Genomic DNA, 22,428 nt, shown 5'->3' with positions numbered 1-22,428 from the left:
TAGAAGTGTATCTTTACTGAGGCAGAGAGCCCTAAAACAGCACAATGTCTATTTGGGAACCTTAGGGCAGTTTATTACATGGACATTTTGCTATTGAAGTGAGCAAGGAGAGTGGGATCAGGTGAAACGTGTCAGGCCTTCTGTGCTATTTTCTTGATACTACAAAGGAGCCAGAGCAGGGTTTTTAGCTGCAGAGGGAGGTAGTTTGGTCTCCTTCATGGAGACTGGTCTATAGCAAGTGGAGTTAGTGGATGGATACTGACAGGGACTTTTGGTTGGACACAATTGGAGACTAATTGCAGACACTGGCCCAGTGGACAGGTGGGTGATAGCCAGGACAAACCCAAGCAATGGCAGCGGGGATGAAAAAACCAAGTGAGTGAGGAAAAGTTGGGAAGCTCTCAAGGCTGGGGATTCTTACCCGGGTGGCCAAGATAGGAAGGCAGGAAAAAAGAATGGAAGAAGACAATGCCCGAGGGTCCAGGAAGCCTTCTAGAATGTTCTACTGAGGTGCAGGTTAAGGGCAATAAGACCAGGACATGGGTGACAATGCTGGCAATGAAGACTGAGCCAAGAGCAACATGGTGACGGAGACTGCAAGCAACGAGAATCCTAGAGACCATGGAGAAAGGGTTGGGGAAGAATGAGAACCAGGCAAGACTCGGTGGTGTCTAGAGAAGAGGAAACATTCTTCTCTTTGGGGAGACTGGTGTCCTGTGTTGTATTTACACCAAAGCCCAGAAACCTTTCAACTTTATGGCCTGATGTGATACACACACACATATACACACACACACACACTCACACACACATTTTTGCCAGTCCTATGGCTTGAACTCAGGGCCTGAGCACTGTCCCTGGCTTCTTTTTGCTCAAGGTTAGCACTCTACCACTTGAGCCACAACACCACTTCTGGCTTTTTCTATATATGAGGTGCTGGGGAATCGATCCCAGGGCTTCATGTATTCAAGGGGAGCACTTTACCACGAGGCCATATTCCCAGCCCCCATAATGTTTTCTTTTGCTGATGAAATCCTCTCCTATCTGAGGGGAGATTTGGTGATGGAGAGAATACACTGGTCTCTAAAGTTGGAGCCCTGCCATGACTAACGCTGCTTTACAGAAAGCCCAGACTCCCTCTCCATAAAATGGAGTTAATTAGTACCTGGCAAGTTAGTTGTAAAGACTGTAAAATAGCTGGAGAGTACCTAACATGGTGCTTCATTTATGCACTAGTTGTTCAACAAGTACTTCCTTCTTTTTAAAAAAAATGTTTTTAGAATGATGAGCAACATTGGAAATGTTAGCAATGTAAATGTTTTCAGAATGATTAGCAGGCTCTTCATGTGTTTAAGCTAACATTCTTCCCCAAATGGAAGAATTGCTTGTTTGGAATTCATACCTACTAGCCTCGGGGCATTCCTGACTCACCCTGCTTCATAATTTCCCAGTTGTCAACCTTTAAGAGCGCACGCGATCGCCCTTAGATACAGCTTCTCCCGTACACTCACCTAGAGGGCCTCTCATCCAGAAAAGCCTTAGGAATGAAATCAATATGCATAGGTCTATGCCTGCATGCATCCTTAGAAGCAAATGTCTGCATTTTAGTTTGTTTGTTTTTGGCCAGTCCTGGGCCTTGGACTCAGGGCCTGAGCACTGTCCCTGGCTTCTTTTTGCTCAAGGCTAGCACTCCACCACTTGAGCCACAGCGCCACTTCTGGCCATTTTCTGTATATGTGGTGCTGGGGAATCGAACCCAGGGCCTCATGTATACGAGGCAAGCACTTTTGCCACTAGGCCATATCCCCAGCCCCTGTCTGCATTTTAGTAATCACTCTCCATTGTGTTTACTAGCTCCTCTGTGGTTTGAATAAGGAAGAATGAAGTTCAGAGCACGTACCTAACATAGAAACGAGAACGGAATTAACATGTTTTCCCATGCTTAGAGAATTGGCTCAAGTAATGATATGATTATTCTCTAGAAACAAAAGTAGATTTCAGGTGTGGTTTTTGTGTTGGTTGTGTTTTACTGTATAACTTTCCAACTGCATGCTATTAACTTTTATTTTTTCTGGTGCTGGGAAATGAACTCTCAGGGCTTTTCAGGCAGATGCTCTACCACTTGAGCCATGCCTCCTGTCATCCTACTTAATTTGAAAGTGAAAATCAATAAATTTAAAACCCTATGCTTTATTAATCTCACAGAAATGCTAAAAGCCAATTTTCTGGTGTGACAGTACAAATATAAAATGTTCCTTATTGGGCTGGGAATGTGGCTTAGCAGTAGAGTGCTTGCCTAGCATGCATGAAGCCCTGGGTTCGATTCCTCAGCACCACATATATAGAAAAGGCCAGAAGTGGCACTGTGGCTCAAGTGGTAGAGTGCTAGCCTTGAGCTAAAGGAAGCCAGGGACAGTGCTCAGGTCCTGAGTCCAAGCCCCAGGACTGGCAAAAATAAATAAATAATCCTTATTTGGAGAGATAGCATGTTCTTTAAAAATTAAAGAGAAATTTTTTGTATTTATATCACGTAATATATCTGTGATTTTTTTCCCTTATGAATTTGATACTATTTCTTGGGCCCTATGATATTATACAAATGAATCTGACTTTTACAATACCTTTGTTACCTGCAGCTTTTTTATGAACAAAAAGAAGGTGGGTTAGTAACATAGGCCAATGCTATCTATCGCTTGCTTGTTATTTTGGAGATGATTTCACTATATCAACCACTCAATGGGTCTCAGGCTTCAATTGTTTCCATTTTTAATGATACAGTTTGCTTTTAAATTATTGTTTTTATTTCCCAAGATCACGATCTTGGGAAATAGATTTTACCTGGGACTTCTAACCACATTGCACAATCAGTGGGAGAATAGGACAAATAACTTTAACTTTAGGAATAAGGTGGCTCGTGGGTACCGGTGGCTCACGCCTGTAATCCTAGCTATTCAGGAGGCTGAGATCTGAGGATCAGGTTGGAAGCCGGCTAAGGCAGACAAATCTAGCAGATTAACCAGCAAAAAAAAAAAAAAAAAAAAAAAAAAGTGGAAAGAGTAAAAATATTTATTTTGAAAAGTAGCAGATGAAAGTAATAGCAGTTTTTCAACCTGCAGCATAACCAACCATCAAGAAGTGGTCTGAAAAACAAAGGAGTCAGAAGGTAGGCAAGCACGTAATTCATAATAGACATCCACAGCGTAATGAACAAAAGGTGAATGAGAACAAGAGCTTGGACACAAGAGCAGATTGAGTCAGACTTCCCTTAAAAGTGTATTTCTATTTCTCTGTGAGACTGAAATACTTAACAGAGGCACAATTGCTCTAATCATGTTCCTTCACATTTAGCTTTGGATTAACCATGGAACAGACAGAGCAGAACTACACAATAAATGACTCAACCCTAAGGTCAGACCATCCTGTTATCTTCATAATTGAAATGTAGCTTAGCTACAAGAGTAGGAACAGAGCTTAATGGGTCTGTTCAAGGAAGCTGGGGGGGGGGGGGTAATTGTGTGTACCCATGAAACCATCTTTCAGAACAAGCTGTCTATCATTTCTATCCTTCCAGGAAGTGCTCTTGTGGTATCATTTACTTAAAAAAAAACAACTGTCCTCATTTCCCCACTAGCTAGAAGGACTCTGTGTTGAAGATGGTAACTACCATGGTAACATCCAGTTACTCTGATCTCATTTTAGTTGTGTAGCCTTCTGGTCATCATATTCTATGTTGTTGGGAGCCATCTTGTCTCCCTGAAGTTGTAGCTTTCAGTAAGTTCACCTTGGTAGAACCAATAAAGAAGGCATATGTAAATTTCTTCAGAATTTGACACCATAAGAGATTGCATCCTCAAAACTCAGGAAGCTGAGGCACAAGGTTTTCAGCTAGCCCAAGCAGGAAAAGTCTGAGAGACTCTTATCTCCAATTAACCAGCAAAAAGCCGGAAGTGGATGTGTGGCTTAAGTGTTAGAGTCCTGAGTTGAAAAGCTAAGCAAGAGTGTGAGGTCTTGAGTTCAAGACATGCCCCCCACACCAACGCAACTCAGACAGAGACAGCAAGAGACAGAGACCAACTTCAGATTTCAAGGAGATGAAGACTGCTATTTTCCAGAGAACAAAGAGATTTTGGAATGTGAACAATTTCTTTGGGTTGGATCTCATGGAAGTTTGTCACTACAAACCTGTGGAATGCTAATGGACGATTGCTTTATCTGTGGCGTGGGATCCCGATACAAGCATGAATGGATTCAGTCACCTGCCCACCCTCCCATAATGCACTACTCCCTCTCCCATCTCCCCCTATGAGACAGTACAACGCCAAGAAGACCTTTGACCTTGGACTTCCCAACCTTCAGAACTGTTCAAAGTAAGCCTTGACTCTTTATAAATCTCCCGGCCTGGGGTGTTCTGTTATAAGAGCACAATGGGGACTAAAAGGATCGACTGACTCAAACTTTTTGAAGCTCTGGCAGCCACAGCGGAGGGAGGGAAGAACTGGGAGAGAGGGTGGGTGACACCGTCCAAAAAGAAATGTACTCAGTACCTGATTTATGTACCTGATTTATGTAACTGTAACCCCTCTGTGCATCACATTTATAGCAGCAATAAAAAATAAAAATTAAAAAAAATCTGTAGCTAAGACTGTAATTTAAAAGCTGCTATGAACCTGTTTTACACAGAATGTTGAGGGAGAGAAAGGGCTTTTCTTTTGAGGGCAAAGCTTGGGGTATGGAGCATAACGTTCGTACTATAAATCATGGGGTCAGGAAGAATTTGTGACACTGTACTAAGTCTGTATAGCTACATGGAAAAACAGCTGGTCAGCAGGCAGGAAAGGTGTGGAACTTTACCACTTGAGCCGTACCCTCAGCCCTTTTTGCTTTAGTTATTTTTTTCCAATAGGGTTTCTTTTTTTTTTTTTTTTTTTTTTTTTTGCCAGTCCTGGGGCTTGAACTCAGGGCCTGAGCACTGTCCCTGGCTTCTTTTTTGCTCAAGGCTAGCAGTCTGCCACTTGAGCCACAGCGCCACTTCTGGCCATTTTCTATATATGTGGTGTTGAGGAATCGAACCCAGGGCTTCAAGTATACAAAGCAAGCACTCTACCACTAGGCCATATTCCCAGCCCAAGGATTTGTTTTTCTTGTGAGGGCTGGCGGGGACCCCGATCCTCCTCTTAGGTAGCAGGAATGTGTGTGCTACCGTTCCCAGATTTGTATTGGTTGTTTGGGGGTCTTGGGAACTTTTACCCCACGCTGGCATTAAACCACAGTCCTCCCATTCTCCAGAGTAACCAAAGGCTTTTGGCAACAGAGGAACTGGAGTGGCGAGGGGGGTATCCCCAGGGCTCTCCCCATGGAAGGACCGGGAAGTTGCTGCCTGGTAGGTAAGCTAATAAGGTATCCGTGTGTGGCCTTAGGGTTCCTGAAGAGTTGCCTCACTGTTTCTTCTTTGAAAACAAACTTGGGTGGTGAGGTGAGTTTCCGTCCAGGATGCTCTGCAGAGAGACGAAATGCTTTCTTCCTCTGGACGAGCAGAGTGTGGCACTGAGGGGGAGGGTGCTTTGCTCAGTACACACGGGCGACAGCTGGGATTCTGTCCCGGGTGTGGACAGCTCCGTGTCTCCCCAGTGCCCACACTTCCTGCTTCTCAAGTCTGACTCACAGACTGCCTGCGCTCATCGCTTAGCCTCGCCATTGCCTGTTCTCATCTTGGGGGGGCAAGATGCTCCCCCCATGGCCTCACTCCACTCTGTCTTGGAGGAAATCGCAGCTTCCTTGGCCCACACAATCATTTGGTCTGGCTCTGACTCGGCCACCCCAGCCGGTCAGCAAATGCAGGAGCTTTTGTTCACAGTAGCGTAGATTTATAGGAAGTGAGTCATAATAATGACATAAATTTTGAGGGACAAGTAAGGAACATTCAGGAAACAAACATTCCCCACCCCTTCCAGAGAGAGTTGAGACCCCAGAGCAGCCGCCTCAGGGCTCTTGTCTCACTACTGGCCCATACTATTATCTTTACTTTGGTATAATTGCTCCCACCATCATCGAGCTCATAGGATGTTAGAGATGCTTCTTAAATGTGTTCTGCTTGTACTCAGTGGTGAATACTTGTGTGAAGTTTCATACCACAGTCCTTTTCTGGTATGTGTAATCTAGTGATCCAATGGTGAGAAAAACCAAGAAAAAAGGAGAGAGACAGAGGAAGAGAGAGAAACAGAGGGAGGGAGAGACGGAGAGAGGGAGGGAGATGGGAAAGAAGGAGAAGAGGAAGAAGAGGAAAGAGGGAGAGAGGAAGGAAGGGAGGGAGGGAGGGAGGGCAGAAGGAAAGAAGGAAGGAAGGAAGGAAGGAAGGAAAGAAGGAAGGAAGGAAGGAAGGAAGGAAGGGAGGGAGGGTGGGAGGGAGGAAGGGAGGGAGGGAGGGAGGGAGGAAAGGAAAGAGGGAGGGAGAGAGGGAGGGTGAAGGAAGGAAGGAGGGAGGGAGGGAGGGAAGGAAAGAAGGACTCTAACATATGTAAGTGTGTGTATGAAAAGTTGATTGGAGAACAAAACCTAAAGGGTATATGAGTATATGAAATTGACAAAATTACATTTATGAAAACTAGAAGTAGGTTTGAAGGTACATGAAAGGTAAGCATTTTGCTTTTTATCTCACATATGTGTCCTTTTGGGTTTAGTTTGGAACTCCGGTTTGTCTCTTTGTTGAGGCTGGGTCTTACTGTTGTGGTCCAGGCTGTCCTGGAACTCTCAGTTCTCCCTCAGCTTCAGGAGTGCTTGGATTATCACGTCTTGAATAACTTTTAGTGAGTAAATGTAATTTTTAACAGAAAAGTTGTGAACATAGCTTAAAGAGCTTCCATACTACTCATCCAGATTTCAAACTAGAAACATTTTACCACATTTTCCTTAGCATTTTGTCTATCTGTGACCTATCTATCTTATCATCTATTCGTTTTATCTAGCTAATCTATTTGTCCTCTACTAGCCATCTACCTAGCTGCCCTGCCCCCCACCCAGCCAGTTGAGACAAGAGGAAGACATGATCCCTTCCCACAACACAGGACAAATTTCCAATTAATATGATTCATTTTGCTGAAAAATCTTTTTCACAAACGAGCTGGGAAAGCAGTCCGTGGAGAAGGTGGGCTCTCCCTTATCCGCCATCCACAGAGCACCGGAGGGCTCCAGGCCACATGCTCTGCATGTTGGGGGGACTCAGGTGAACGAGTGGGAAAAGGCAGTGGGCTGGGATTGCTTGGCCAGGGGGAAGGGCGCCCCTGCCCTTGTCTGCGCCTCTCTGCTGGACAGCCCCCCATCTGTGGCTCCTGATAGCCTCCCATTGCCTCTCAGGTTTTTGGAGCTATCTGTGGGCCCCGGGGTAGCAACTGCCTGACTGAGGCTCCTCTCTACATCCCCTTAAAGCTCACAGAGCCGCAATCAATAGGAGGCTCAGGACACGCAGTTAATGAGGGCACATATCCTCTGTCTCCCAGATGTACCCCAACCTCTGTCCCACTGGGGCCCCTCAGGCTCTCTACCCCTGGGAGGTCCCCCAGGGGGCAAGGGCCGTGAGATCACCCACCACTTGCTTTCAGCGCTTGCCCCTGGGTCACTGGCTGGCCTTGAAAAGGGGAACCTTAGCCCCTCTGGTCTAGTGGCCATGAGAGTGGCAGCAATATGGGGTACAGTCAGGAGCCTCCACTTCCCTTTCTACTGCCCCTGCTGCCCTTCCTGCCTAGTCTGCCTTTTGGAGTGTGTGTGTGTGTGTGTGTGTGTGTGTGTTGTTTTCTGGTTCCTGTCATCCTGTGTCAGGTCTGCACCCACAAACTCTCCCCGGGGGGCCCTCTGTCTTCGCTGTGACCTATGGCCTTGAGAGGCCCACATGCTCGTCCATGGAAATGGTGGAATTTCCCCAGGAAGGAGTCTTTGGCAACTCCAGGCCGCGGGGACACCACACAGTTGTCGGTCCCAGCAGAGGGTGACACAGACAGGCGACAGGAGGAAGCTCGTGGGACAGCTGTGCAGCGCCTCCCCCTCCAGCTGCAGGTGAGTCTTGCTTTGCCCACTTTCCTCCTTCCCTGCTCCCCGTGTAGAGCAGAGAGAGGCTCCCGAGCCCGCTGCCCACGAGGGCCAGCTTGCTGTCACGACTGTCTGCATCCCCAGGAAAAGGAAAACCTCCATCCGTAGGCAAACAAGGTCAAGGGCCACGAATGCCAAGCCCTGAGCTCAAGCCCAGGACCAGAGGGGAAATCAAGGCATGGACTGTCAAGGGGTTGTGTACACTCATCTGCTTAGAATCCGTGGTCTCAGGTGCCTTAGGGCTTTCCTGCCTCACTGAATCGTCCACCTGCAAACCCCCTGCAGGCAGAGCCAAGCCCCCCTCCACCCCCCCCCCCCCCGGCTTCTTATGTGGTGTGCAGCACGTAGCAGCCCTCAGTCAACACTTGGTGGCTGAGTGAGTCAGAAGGAAAGGTCTGGAAGGAGTCAAGTCCGTGGGTTTGTTTAGCATTTGTTTCCCCCTTCCTTGTTCACGGAACAGTATGGACGGGGGTGGGGGAGGCACTCCCCACGTCTGAAGTTAAAGAGGAGAAGCTGCTGGAAGGCCCAGATCCCTGACCGGGTGCTGAACGGGCTCGGAGCCCATGGATGGGGAGCAGGCAGCGAAGAGGAGGGGTGGGGGGGGGTGGGCAGCATAGAGGAGAAGCCGGGAAGGGCACGGGAAGGGCATCACCCCGCCTGAGGACGCTAGGAGACATCAGGAGAGCACAGGATCCAGACAGCCATGGCGGCCTGGGCGCTGGACCAAGAGGTCGGGGCCGTTACCCCGAGCATAGACGGAGCACCTCTGGGCATGTCGCCTTGTGGTGACATCCCGGCACCTCCCTCCCCCCTCCCCCCTCCCCCTCCCACCGTGTCTGTCAGTCCAGTCAAGCCTCGTCTCCTAGACAGAGAAGGGTTCAGCAGAGGGAGGGGACGGTCCCCATTGGCGTCGTGTAGGGACCATGACTTTGGTGCTTGAATCCCCTGAAAAGATGGGGTGGCCTGTGAAAGCAAAGGTAAGCTCAGCCCTGGTAGCTCATCAGCCGTCTGTCTGTCCTTTCTGATTCGTTGGATTTCATTCTGCCCTCGCCTACAGAGACACCTTGGCTAGTGACTGTCTCACAAGTTCATCTGTGAAGTGCAGGCAGTAGACCAGGGGATGAGATCCTGGGATCCCAAGGAAAGAGGGAAGGGAGGGAGGGAGGAAGGGAGGGTGGGAGGGAGAGAGAGAGACAGACAGACAGACAGACAGACAGACAGACCGACAACAGATCTAAAATGTGTGTGAACAGCCAGCTGCCAAGGGTTTCCCCAAAAGCCCCTCTGGAGGCTTAATTTGCTAGGGCAGCTGACACAAATTCGGGGGACACACACTGGTTGATCACAAAGAATCCCTGTTTAGCTACTGGGGGTGGGGGGTGGAAGTCGGAGGCTAAGCCAGGCAGGCAAGTCGGAAAGACGCCCTTCTCAACCTACACATGAGCGTGCCTGGTACCCCAGCCTACTTGGGGGGGCTGAGATTAAGGAGGATTGTGGGGCCCAGGCCGGCCCAGGTAGAAAAATCTGAGATACTTCATCTCCAAAGAAGGGAGGCTGGACGCGGTGCTGCACTCCCGCCAGCTCAGCATGGAGGGAAACCCGAACAGTAGAACAGCACGTGAGTCACTGCTCCGACGCCACGGGCTGGGAGTAAGACCCGATCCTGAAGTTAATCAGTGAAGCCAGCAGGTCTGGAGGCCCCCTGAGGGCTGCCTCTCCCTGAGGCTGGAGAAAGGGGGGGGGAAGAGTCAGTATTGGGGGATATCCTGCCGTCTGTGTGAATTGGAAGATGCTGGAAGCTTTGGGATGTGGAGAGGATGACCAGGGACTACCGGGAGACACAGGCGGAGGCAGAGGAAGGAATGTTCAGGAAGGACTGGGAAGACCTGACCTCCCACCTCCTGACAGTCTTGTCCCTCTGTTCCCAGAACCCTCCTCCCAGTTATCCCATGAATCCTAGCAGGTGGGGATGGGATGGGGGGGGGGGCAGGAGATGGCCTAACCCTTTATGGGAGTCCCCAATGTTCAGCTCACAGTTCAAACTCCTGCATCTTCCCTCTGAGGTCCTCCAAGGGCTGACTGCAACACAATCAGCCTCATCCACCACTTCCTCCCATTTTCTCCTTTCCTCCTGGTTCATCCCGCCGCGCCAGCGGTGTGGCCTGGGTGGGGTCCGGAATATTTCCTGGGCACTCTCCTCCCTCCCGTCTGGCTGGGGACAGGCCCCGAGCTGGCAGCAGGACGCGGATGGGCCATGGTTGGACGGGCCCCGGGTATGTGTAGATCCTAGGAGCTCTGGGTGTGTCAGGAGCCTCACCAAATTCCAAACAGCAGGCATCAGAGGGGGAACATGCTCATTTATGACATTTGCTGATTTCTGGGGTCAAAACATTCCCACCGGGGTCAATTGCCAACTCCAGTCACGTAGCAGATGCTCCACGTCACCATACGAGGAGGTACGTGATTAGGGAGGGAGGAGCTTTGACCATCAGTTTTTCTGTTACCTATTTTTTTTTTGGTAGTCCTGGGGCTTGACCTCTGACCTCGGGCACTGTCCCTGAGCTTTTGGTCAAGGCTAGCACTCTACCACTTGAGACACAGGCCCATTTCCAGGGTTTTCTGTGCCTCACTGGAGATAAGGGTCTCATGAACTTTCCTTCCCAGGCTGGCTTTGAACCACCATCCTCAGATCTCAACCTCCTGAGTAGCTAGGTTTACAGGCTTGAGCCACCGGCATCCGGCCACACTTTCAAACTTACCAACCAGCCATAGTGACTTGTCTCTGTAATCCCAGTTACTTAGGAAGTGGAGATAAAGAGGATTGCAGTTCCCAGCTGGCCCCGAGCAAAAACTAAAGTAAAGCAAAAAACAAAACAACAAAAACGGGGCTGGAATTTGTGGTAGAGAGCCTGCCTAGCAAGTATGAGGCCCCGAGGTAAACAACAGCAGCAACAAAGTCCAGTATTACATGTGGTTGTGTTAGAAACTTTTTCATACTTTAATGAGTAAGGTAATAATGGTTTAACACTGGCTTTGGGGAACTGAAAATGTAAGAACTAGCTCTTGTGACTAGTACAGCCCCCCTCCCCCCTTCCCCCCGCGACACACACACACACACACACACACACACACACACACACACACACAGCCAATGACCATTTCTACTTGGGCAAGGAGAGAAAGGAAGCAGTGCAAACCCCAAACTCTAGGGGGCGCTGCTTGCACGACTCTGTCCTTTTCTTCCTGCCCAGGTCTCGCGCATACAGTGGGTCTGGACGGCAGGCAATGGCAGCAGGCCTGAGACTCTCCCCAGACGCAGAGCACAGCAGGACTAGAACACACACCCGAGTGGTCTCTGTGTCCACCCTGGTCCCAGCCTCTGGACACCAACCACACAGCCCCAAAGCCAGCGGGTTTTCATGGCGCAATGTCCTTCCCCTCGAAGGTGTGACATTCTGTGAGGCCCAGAATTTCCACATTGCTCAACCTCCCGATGAAGCAAAACCAAGCAAGCCCATTTGGCTCTGAGCCTCGGTGTCCCCGCGCTGGTCTCAGTGGAAGGTGCTCAGTGGAAGGCGAGAGTCTGCAGCTCTTCCTGGAGTCATTTCCGAATGGTGGGAAGGAAAAAACCCACGATGGGTTTATCCACCAAACTCGTGAGTGCAGCCGTCCTCGTCCTAGGCCTTGGTTCATCAGAGATGGTGACTCACTGTGGTGACAGCCCTGCCTGACCTGGTTCCTCCAGGGAACGGAGTTGAGCCTCTGGCTTTGGGTTGCTGCTGATGAAACAGGCGCTCACGTCCAAAGCAAAGGGTCCTGTCCTGTCCTCCCCACACCCCATCTCTTCCTCCCCCCCAGCCTTCCTGGGAATTGAACCCCGAGCCTCGGGCTTGCTAGACACGTGCTTTTAGGTTTGCACATAGGTTCTCCTGCTTTTGCCTTAGAGGCCTTGGATCATTCGAGATCTTCCCGTCTCAGCTCCCCCAGAAGCGGGAAATACAGGCAGTCACTACCATGCCGGGCTCTCAAATTCCCTGGGAAGGCAAGTCAATCTGGATTTCCAAGACACGTCCAGTCAGCTTTGCGGAATCACAAGATATAAGACAGCGAAAATAAAACAGAAAGGCAGATGGGATGGGAGGAGGGAAAATGCCTACTGTCTCCTGACCAAGCCTCTGCTTTCCCCTCAGTCTGTGTGCCCATAGCTGCTTCCTTTCTCCCCCCCCCCCCCCCCCCCCGCTTTGGAGACAAGGTCTCTCTGTAGCTCACGCTGGCCTCAAACGTAGGATTTTTTCCCTGTTCTCCTGGGTGGTAGATTAGAAGAATACAGCACTACACCTTGCCAGTACCTGCCTTTAGTAAACAGTGTGTGTGTGTGTGTGTGTGTGTGTGTGTGTGTGTGTGTTATGCACATCGTTATTCCCCTAGTGAACTTCCTTTAGAGGTTGTCTCTCTGGCAAAGTACCTTTCTATTCCTGTATTTTGAGCAGTTTCTCTGAAAAGATTACTCTATTACTTCCATTGAAAAGCTCAGTCTTCTTGTTTTCCATCTGCTTATAATAGGTGAAGGCTGAATGTGTCTTTAGCGTTGCTACCTTGTAAGATGTTTGGAGAGGGTAGTTGAAAGTCGGTGGGTGGAAAGCTTAGGCACGAGGCGAGGGCTCCCTCTGCTGGTTGATTCTGAAGAGGACAACACTGAACTTGCATAACTTTACCATTTATTCCCATGAAAATGTGTGGATTTAAGCTGTGTGGGAAAAGCCACGAACAGCAACACATGTAACAGGTAAAAGATGGGTGTCAGAACTTATGGCAAGTTCTTTCCTGGTCATATAAAACCTGTAGGAAAATGAGCAAGAGGCATGAAGGGCAACTTGTGAGAGATTACGCCCGAGTGATCAGTGAATGTCAACATTTTAAAGAAGCGTTGGGAGGAAGCCCAGGAAACCCATATGCCCAGTACTATATTGGTGGCCACTCTCATAGGCTGTAAAAAAAAAACAACTGCCAGGGAATTAAGATTTTACCCACTAGAGGGCGCACCTTTATTTTACCTTTTCGTTTACAAAGGGATGGGTAAATGGAAATTCACGGTGCAATGTCCTACATACCTTCCAAAATTGGAAAAAGTTAAGTCTAAACAATGGCATTTTTGAAAAATAATTTGGAGCCAAGGGTGTTCTATATCGCTAGAGAGAATGCAAATCAGCACAATTATGAAAAATTGCCATATAATCTTAAAAAAAAAGTTAAACATGGATAAGTCAGCATGATTAGCCACTTGATTCCTTGGTATTTATATTCAATAAAAATGAATGTGTAGGGCTGGGAATGTGGCTTAGTGGTAGAGTGCTTGCCTAGCATGCATGAAGCCCTGGGTTTGATTCCTCAGCACCATATAAACAGAAAAAGCTGGAAGTGGCGCTGTGGCTCAAGTGGTAGAGTACTAACCTCGAGACAGGGCCTGAGCACTGCCCCTGAGTTCAAGCCCCAGGACTAGCAAAAAAAAAAAAACCCAAAACAAAAAACTGAATGTATATATATATATGCCAAGAGACATAGAAGACTTTAATAGTAATATCCAACAAATGGAAACAAGTCAAATATCCATGAAGAGTAGGTGATTGGAATAACTGCAGAAAAAAATACAGGCACACTCTACAAATACAATGTTGATCGTAGGAAGTCAGGCACAAAATAAATCTGCATTTATGTAAAGGTCTTAAGCACTGAGGATGGTGATTCAGATTGTCCCCACTAGGGGGCGAGCCTCCCTTTCCTCTCACCCAGGCCACATTTGTCCTAGGCAAACATTTTATTTTCACTCCCCTTCCCCTCTTTAGTGAATTATTTCCCCGGGGGAACATTTTTTCCTTGAATAATTTGGTCAAAAAGTTCAACTATTGACATGCTCCATTTTTATACAACTGATAGATTGTCTCCAGAAAAAAAATGATTGCTGGTGTGCCCCCAAGGCATCAAAAGTAGGTCCTCAGAGCCTGCCCACAGGATTTTATGAGCTGCTTAATTTCCCATTGAAAAGAACAATGCCTAGGGGCTGGGAATATGGCCTAGTGGCAAGAGTGCTTGCCTCGTATACATGAAGCCCTGGGTTCGAATCCTCAGCACCACATATATAGAAAATGGCCAGAAGTGGTGCTGTGGCTCAAATGGCAGAGTGCTAGCCTTGAGCAAAGTCAGTACTCAGGCCCTGAGTTCAAGCCCCAGGACTGGCAAACAAACAAAAAAAACAACGCCAATGCCTACATGGTTGCGTTTCCAGTCCTGTACTCACTGGTGAGGCTAAACTTTTCCCTTTGAAATTCTGGACAATAATTTCACACATGCTGCTTGGGCAAGGTGGCCCTGGCTTATTTTTCCAGTGTGAGTTGTCACTGTCTCTTGTCTCCCCCCTCCTCCCTCCTTCCCTCCCTCCCCCCTCCCCCTTTGTGCCAGTACCAGGGCTTAAACTCAGACATACTCTCTCTTGGCTTTCTCTGCTTAAGTCTGGTGCTCTGTCACTTGGACCCCGCCTTCAATTCTGACTTTTCTCCTGTTAATTGGAGACACGAGTCTCAGATTGACCGGCCTGGGATGGCTTCAACTGTGATTCTGAGCGTTCAGCTTCCTGAGTAGCTAAGATTGTGGGTGTCAGCCACCAGCGTCCAGCGGAGGAAGTCTATTTTCTTTATGGATCTACATTTGATCTTAGATATTCTGTTAGCAAATTTTAATCTGTCAGCAATTACTTTTCAATCTTATTATTTATTACTTATTATTTTTATTGTTTCTATAGTTATGCTTCCTCCTCCCAGAATATGGGCTGTTTCTCCTTTCTCCTGTGACTATTTCTATTTAATATTTCAGAAAATCAAGGGTACTGTATCCCCCCCAACCTTGGGATGTAAACACCTCAGGATACCCCCAAAGGCAGGGCTGTGTGTGTGCTTTGTGCTGTGACTCTTTCTGGTGGCCAGAAAATGGACAGGGCCACCGTGGATATCCCGTGTCAATTCATGGCGCCTCGTCCTTGACTTCTGCTTCCTAGGAGTGTCCTTTCAAAACACCTGAGCTGGGGCTGGGGATATGGCCTAGTGGCAAGAGTGCTCAACTCATACACATGAAGCCCTGGGTTCGATTCCCCAGCACCACATATATAGAAAACGGCCAGAAGTGGTGCTGTGGCTCAAGTGGCAGAGTGCTAGCCTTGAGCAAAAAGAAGCCAGGGACAGTGCTCAGGCCCTGAGTCCAAGGCCCAGGACTGGCAAAAAAAAAAAAAAAAAAAAAAAAAAAGAGCACAGCTGGGGGAAGGCATTTGGGTCCTGTGGAGACAGGGAGATCTGGAGTGTTGTGTGGAGGGCGGGGTGGAGGAAGGCAAGGGAACTCCGCATCAAGACACTGTGGTGGTGTTTTGTAAGCAGGGGGGAGATTGCAGGTGTTGGGGGCCTGAATCCCAGAGGAGCCAGGCTGAGCCCGGAAGAGGCCGGTGGATGAACACAGAGGCAGAGCAGAACACTGGAAGCAGACTTAGTTCCGTGCAGTTCTCAGCTGTGCAGTTGGCGTCTGAGGGCTCTGCTTTTCACTGACTGAAGAGCAGAACGTGCTACAGTTATGCGACCGCGGTAGATCTGCCTTGTCCACTAGGGTAGCTACTAGGTACCTGGAAGTGTAGCTAGGATGATAAAAACTGAAGTTTTACTGTTCTTTTTTTTACTCTGTCACTTTTTTTTTTTTTTTTGCCAGTCCTGGGCCTTGAACTCAGGGCCTGAGCACTGTCCCTGGCACTCTACCACTTGAGCCACACCTCTACTTCCAGATTCTGGCGACTTAACTGGAGAAAAGAGTCTCTCAGATTTATCTGCCTGGGCTGGCTTTGAACCACGATCCTTCGAGCTCAGCCTCCCGAGTGGCTAGGATGACGGGTGTGAGCTCCTGGCACCAGGCCACTCCTTCCCCTTTTAAGGCGTCTGGCAAACATGAGAGCCAGATGCAGGGTGGGTGGGTTGGGAGGGATTGGGGTGTAACTGTTGGTGAACCCGGTGCTGCAGGCGCGTGTGTGGAGCATTTCCTGTGTCGGGTCAGTGGGACAGAAACCCAATGGTGCCGGTTACAGGTTGTTCCTGTCTTGGGGACACGATGGCACCACAGTGGGGGTGGGTGGGGTGGATTCAGCTCATTGGGAACACCCAGTAATCTACGCTCTCATTCCGTCACGGTGACATAACACAGACAGACACATCTCTAGCTAGATCTCTCTCAAGAAACTGGTTTTAGGGCTGGGGATATGGCCTAGTGGCAAGAGTGCTTGCCTTGTATACATGAGGCCCTGGGTTCGATTCCCTAGCACCACATATACAGAAAACGGCCAGAAGCGGCGCTGTGGCTCAGGTGGCAGAGTGCTAGCCTTGAGCAAGAAGAAGCCAGGGACAGTGCTCAGGCCCTGAGTTCAAGGCCCAGGACTGGCCAAAAAAAAGAAACTGGTTTTAGGTCGTGGCCCAACTTACAGATGTGGGGGATCGAACCAAGCAAGGGCCTTCCCTTCCTAAGCGCCGTAGCTGGATTTTGCTCTACAACCTGTTTCTCAGAAACTGCCTGGGCCACCTATGTATTGAAGTCTATGACTTTGAGTCTGTTCAGAGGGGAGAGGCCAGGGAACTCACCAGAGCTGTAGTCGCCATTTGTACAACAGCCAGGCAAAGGTGTCAAGTAACTGACTCCAGGTCACCTCAACTAAACCTGGATTCAAACTCAGGACGAGGTTTTCCCCTGCTCAAGAAAATCCAACATCGATGAAGCAACAGCATAGAATTCCTGATTGCTGTCTCTCTCCATCCCTCCATGTGTTCCTGATGAGAGAATCTACCTGACTGAGACTCGGTTAGACGTGGTGGTGCGGTAGACTGGGATCCGCGTCATGGAGTAGAGGGGAGAGGGTGTTGTATTGTTTAGGCATGCTACTTCAGATGACTTGGAAAGCCGTGCTGTGAGAGGAAGAGGGTCAAAGGGCCCAGAGAGGCCCAGCGTGACGCAAGCAGAGCTGAGATCGAACCTGCCACAGGCCAAATCCAAACGCTCTGCTTTGCCTCATTCTAGGCTGTCTCTCTGGAGTATCTCACCAACCAAGTGTTCCTGATAGGAGGTAGTGAGAGCGGGCCTCCCTCCAGATCTTTTCTTTGCAAAAACCATCAGAAAGGCTCGGGATCAGTGTGGACGGAGAGGAGCACTGTCCCTGGCTTCTTTTTGCTCAAGGCTAGCACTCTACCACTTGAGCCACAGCGCCATTTCTGGCCGTTTTCTATATATGTGGTGCTGGGGAATCGAACCCAGGGCTTCATGTATAGGAGGCAAGCACTCTTGCCACTAGGCCATATTTCCAGCCCGGTTCTGTGTTTTAACAGTGAGAATAGACATGATTTTGAGCCATTCTTCTGGCTGAGAGCAAGAAGGCCAAGAAAAAGGGTAAAGCTTGGGTTCAAGCTCTGGTACTGGTATAATAAATAAATGAAACATTAAATAAATGTAAAACTTGCATCAATATTTTTTAAAGTACCTGATGTCCATTTGCAGCAATTAGTCACCATTGATTATATAATTTGGATATCTTGGAAAAGTATCTAATTTTTGTTGTAGTTTTTGCAAGAGATAAAGCAAACAACTGTAGCTGGGCACTGGTGGCTTGTGTCTGTAATCCTAACTACTCAGGGGGCGGAGATCTAAGGATGGCGGTTCCAAGACAAATCCAAGAGACTCTGATATCCAGTTAACCAGTAACAAAGCTGGAGGTGGAGTTGTGACTCAAGTCTCAGAGCACCAGCCTTGAGCAGAAAAGCTAAGCAACAGTTGGATGCCCTGAGTTCAAGCACCACTACTGGCGCGCGCGCGCGCGCACACACACACACACACACACACACACACACACAAAACCACCATAAAAACACGTGTGGCTATAGTAAAATTATCCAGACCCTATGTGTAAAGCTCTGTTTGTTTGTAATCGAGACGTAGCCAGTGTGGAATGTTTTCATAGGAGAGCACATGTGATATGATGATAGCTATGCTATTTTTTTTTCCAATGATCGCTACATTATAGGAAAGAAGTTAAGTTATAATTTAGCCTCTGTCAATAACTTACCAGATGTTTGTTGTTGGCCCGTGTCTGTGATCCTAGCTTCTTGGGAGGCTGAGGATGGGAGCATTTCAATGGGAGGCTAACAGTCTGTAATGGTAGCTACTCAAGAGGTGGAGATCTGAGGATCACAGTTCAAAACCAGCCCTGGCAGGAAAGTCCGTGAGACTCTTCTCTCCAATTCGCCACCAGGAAACTGGAAGAAAGTGGTGGAGCGCTAGCGTTGAGCAGAAGAGCTCAGGGACAGCGCTCAGGCCCGGAGTTCAAGCCCTATGACCAAAAAGAAAACAACTTCTGGGCATAAATATTGCATGAGTACTTAAGTTTCCAATTGTGGGAGCACCTACCCATCTCTCCTGTAACTCCTCTCTTGGAGATGGAAAGAGAAGTCTTGGGTTTAGCCTCCGGGACCTTGGGATAATCCTGGAGGTACTCTGTACTGTGATGGAGCAGGGTTTGGGGCAGGGCCTCCAAAGTCGCACAGTGAGGGCAAGAAAACCTTCACAGAGGGAATGCCTCTGGTGGAGAGTTCCCAAGGAGGCGTTAGCTTTAGTGAGCCGAAGAAGTTGGGGCGAGTAAGGCTCTCCCCGGTAGAGAAACATGGAAAAGGAACAGAGAATGAGAGTTTATCTTGCTCTTTGAGCCATTGGCAAGGCTGTTTTTTTTTTTTAAAAAAATTGTGAAAATAATTAACACAAATAATAACAATAACGGAATGATAACCATAGTTTTGTGTGTCATAGCCCTTTCCAAATAGAGCCCAGTCCATCCCAATAAAAACTCAGTAGAGATAAATACTCTCCCCATTTGGTGGACGGAGGAAGTGAAGCCTGGAGAAGTTCAGGGGCTTTAAAAAAATTTTGTTTTGTTTTTGTTGCCAGTCCTGGGGCTTGGACTCAGGGCCTGAGCACTGTCCCTGGCTTCTTTTTGCTCAAGGCTAGCACTCTGCCACTTGAGCCACAGGGCCACTTCTGGCCGTTTTCTATATATGTGGTGCCGAGGAATCGAACCCAGGGCTTCATGTATACGAGGCGAGCACTCTACCACTAGGCCACATTCCCAGCCCCTCAGGGGCTTTTGTTGTATGATGCCAGTCCTGGGGTTTGAATTCAAGGCCTGAGCATTGCCCTGAAGGCTGGCACTCTGCCCCTTGAGCCACAGTTCCATTTCCAGCTTTTTGGTGATTAAACGGAGCTAAGAGCCTCAGGGACTTTCTTGCCTGGGCTGGCTCTGAACTGGGATCCTCAGATCTCAGCCTTCTGAGCAGCTGGGATTACAGATGTGAGCCACAAACACTGAGCTGAAGTTTGGGAACTTTCCCAGTCCTCACTGATGAGGAGAGTCAGTCCCCAGGGGTCCCAGGCCGCCTGCTGGGGATGCCTGCGTGATGGCACAAAGAAAACATCTCTGTGGTTCAGAGCCACCAAGCGATGAATAGGCCCAGCTAGCAACGAGGCCGCACCCATTTCCCTTGCCGGATGGAGTCGGCTTGAACCTCGAATTCGGAGGCTTGTGGGAACTTTCTGGACATTTCTATGAATTAGTTAGCAGCTTAGGCTTTTGTTTCCAGTGCGTTCACATCCTCGCTGTGGCATTTCTGAACAATTTGTCCCCACTCTGTCCTCCTAACGACCTGGTGTTAGGGCCCACCCCTTCTCCTCCATATAGCTTCCCTTTCCTAAGCCCAGGGATGCATTAAGATTCAGGCAGCTGCTATGACCAGTGGGTGTCATGGAACGCCAGCGGCGACACGAAGCTGAACACCACACCCCAGCAGATGGGCACTGGGCCAGAGATCCAGGCCCTGAGTTCAAGTCCCAGGACTGGCAAAAAAAAAAGAAGATGGATTATAATTTGTCAAAGGCAATACATGGGAGGCAGGCTAGAAGTGGTAGGAGGAAATGTAGCTGTGAAGTAGGGATTTGTTCTGACTGTGATGTCATTACACAGAAAATGAGTCCTATTCTACAGGTGACAGTGTCTGAAGCCATCCTCCCTACTGGTAGAGTAGCAAATTCTCTCGTCTGTAGGGGAAAGATATGGCCCGATATACCTTCCATGAACTGTTTATTTCCCGTGTAACTTAAAAATCTGAGCCAGGCACTGGTGGCTCACGCCCTGTAATCCTAGCTACTCAGAAGGCGGAGATCTGAGGATCATGGTTCAAAGCCAGCCTGGGCAGGAAAGTCCATGAGACGCTTATCTCGCATTAACCACCAGAAAACTGGAGGTGGAGCTGTGGTTCAAGATGGTAGGGCACTGGCCTTGAGGAAAAGAGCTTGGGGACAGTGACCAGGCCCTGAGTTCAAGCCCCATCACAAGCAAACAAAGAAAAACCTGCAGGATTAAACACCAATTCCATAGCATGCTGAATGGCAGAGAGAAGAGGGCATTTCAAAGGTCAATTCTTAGTTGAGTGTTTGTAAAATGGATGGCTTTCTGACATACTTCTCACGCAATGTAGGAAGAAAAGAAAAAGCATTTCCCACCAAGTAAAATCATTTGTTTTTTGAGATGTCTCCCTTTCCATATGATGGTATCTTGGAGACGAGAAAGACTTCAGGAACCAAATATATACCATTGGCTAACACACTGTAAATTATGTAAGACTTTGTCTTAGGGTTTTTTTAAAAAAAATATCCCAGGCTTTGGGAAATATTGTTACATAAAGCAGCCCAGGGAGGTTGGGATGGGCTGGTGATCTGAAAATACTGAAGTTTAAACCGTGAGCTGGCTAGGAACTTGGAACGGAGACGTTTCCCTCTAGCCGGTTCAGGTGACGATGGCAAAGGAGTCCCTTAGCCAGGGACTAGGTCTTACCTTCACACCCCGGTCCTCCTTCCTGTCCTGACTGTGACCAAAGGTTCACGGTGAACTCTGTTCAGAGATGATTTAAGCGGCTGGCAGGTATGCTTGGGAAAGCTGACGAAGCAGAGCAAGGTCACCTTGTACACCCCAGGTCCCTGGAGGGAACGAAGGTGGCTTTCTCCAGAGCTTCCCAAGATTGCATGAAGTCTCTAAATTTTTTCCTATTTTCAAATAATCCTACTATTTTTTTTTATAACACCAAGAAATAGCTCAATATTGCTGGGTGCTGGAGACTCACATCTGTGATGATCCTAGCTACTCAGGAGGCTGAGAGCTGAGGATTGAGGTTCGAAGCCAGCCGGGACAGAAAGTCCTCATGAGACTCTTATCTCTAATTAACCACTTAAAAACTGGAAGTGGAGCTGTGGCTTAAAGTGGTAGAGCGCTTGCCTTGAGCAGAAAGAGTCAGGCCTGTCCCTGGTCAAGCCCCTTGTTGTGAACTCCAGGCCGGAGTTCAAGCCCCAGGCTGACAAAAACAAACGCTAAACACAAAACAAACCAATGAAAAACAGCTCAATATATTTTGGAGAAAAACCAACCCATAAACATTTTTTTTTCCTACTCTGTCAACATTTTGTTAAAGTGAACAAAAGTATAACAAAATAAAACCCCACAAACCACTCTGTACATGCTGGCAGGCAAAACACAGATGATAGGAATTTGACAACCAAACCGGAACAAATCTTTGAAAAGTTCAAGACTGGGGACATAGAAGCTATGAAGTAACTCACACCATGTGATTTCGGTGTGTACTGGGAATAGCCTTGGACCAAACTTTGCAGTCTGTAGAGTTCTGTGAAAGTCACACAGAAAAACCTGTTTAACCAGACTGCTGTGTAGGCATACCTTTGGGACCATTTCACAGAGGTTGAGTTTTTTGGTTTGTTTTTTTTTTGGCCAGTCCTGGGGCTTGAACTTAGGGCTTGGACACTGTCCCAGAGCTTTTTTTTTTTTTTTTTTTTTTTTGTCCTTAACCAGTCCTGGGGCTTAAACTCAGAGCCTGAGCACTATCCCTGGCTTCTTTTTGCTCAAGGCTAGCACTCTGCCACTTGAGCCACAGCGCCACTTCCAGCTTTTTCTGTGTATGTGGTGCCAAGGAATTGAACTCAGGGCTTCCTGTATACAAGGCAAGCACTCTACCCCTAGGCCATATTTCCAGCCCCCAGAGCTTTTTGCTCAAGGCTAGCACTCTACAACTTGAGCCACAGCGCCACTTCTGGCGTTTTCTGTTTCTGTGGTGCTGAGGAATCGAACCCAGGGCTTCATGCGTGCTAGGCAAGCAAGCACTCTACCACTAAACCACATTCCCAGCCCAAGGTTGACATTTTAAACTTCCTAATATTATAGAGATTTTA

The sequence above is a fragment of the Perognathus longimembris genome, chromosome 23, assembly GCF_023159225.1.
Source record: "Perognathus longimembris pacificus isolate PPM17 chromosome 23, ASM2315922v1, whole genome shotgun sequence".
Taxonomy (NCBI): domain Eukaryota; kingdom Metazoa; phylum Chordata; class Mammalia; order Rodentia; family Heteromyidae; genus Perognathus; species Perognathus longimembris.
This window is presented reverse-complemented; position numbering follows the sequence as displayed.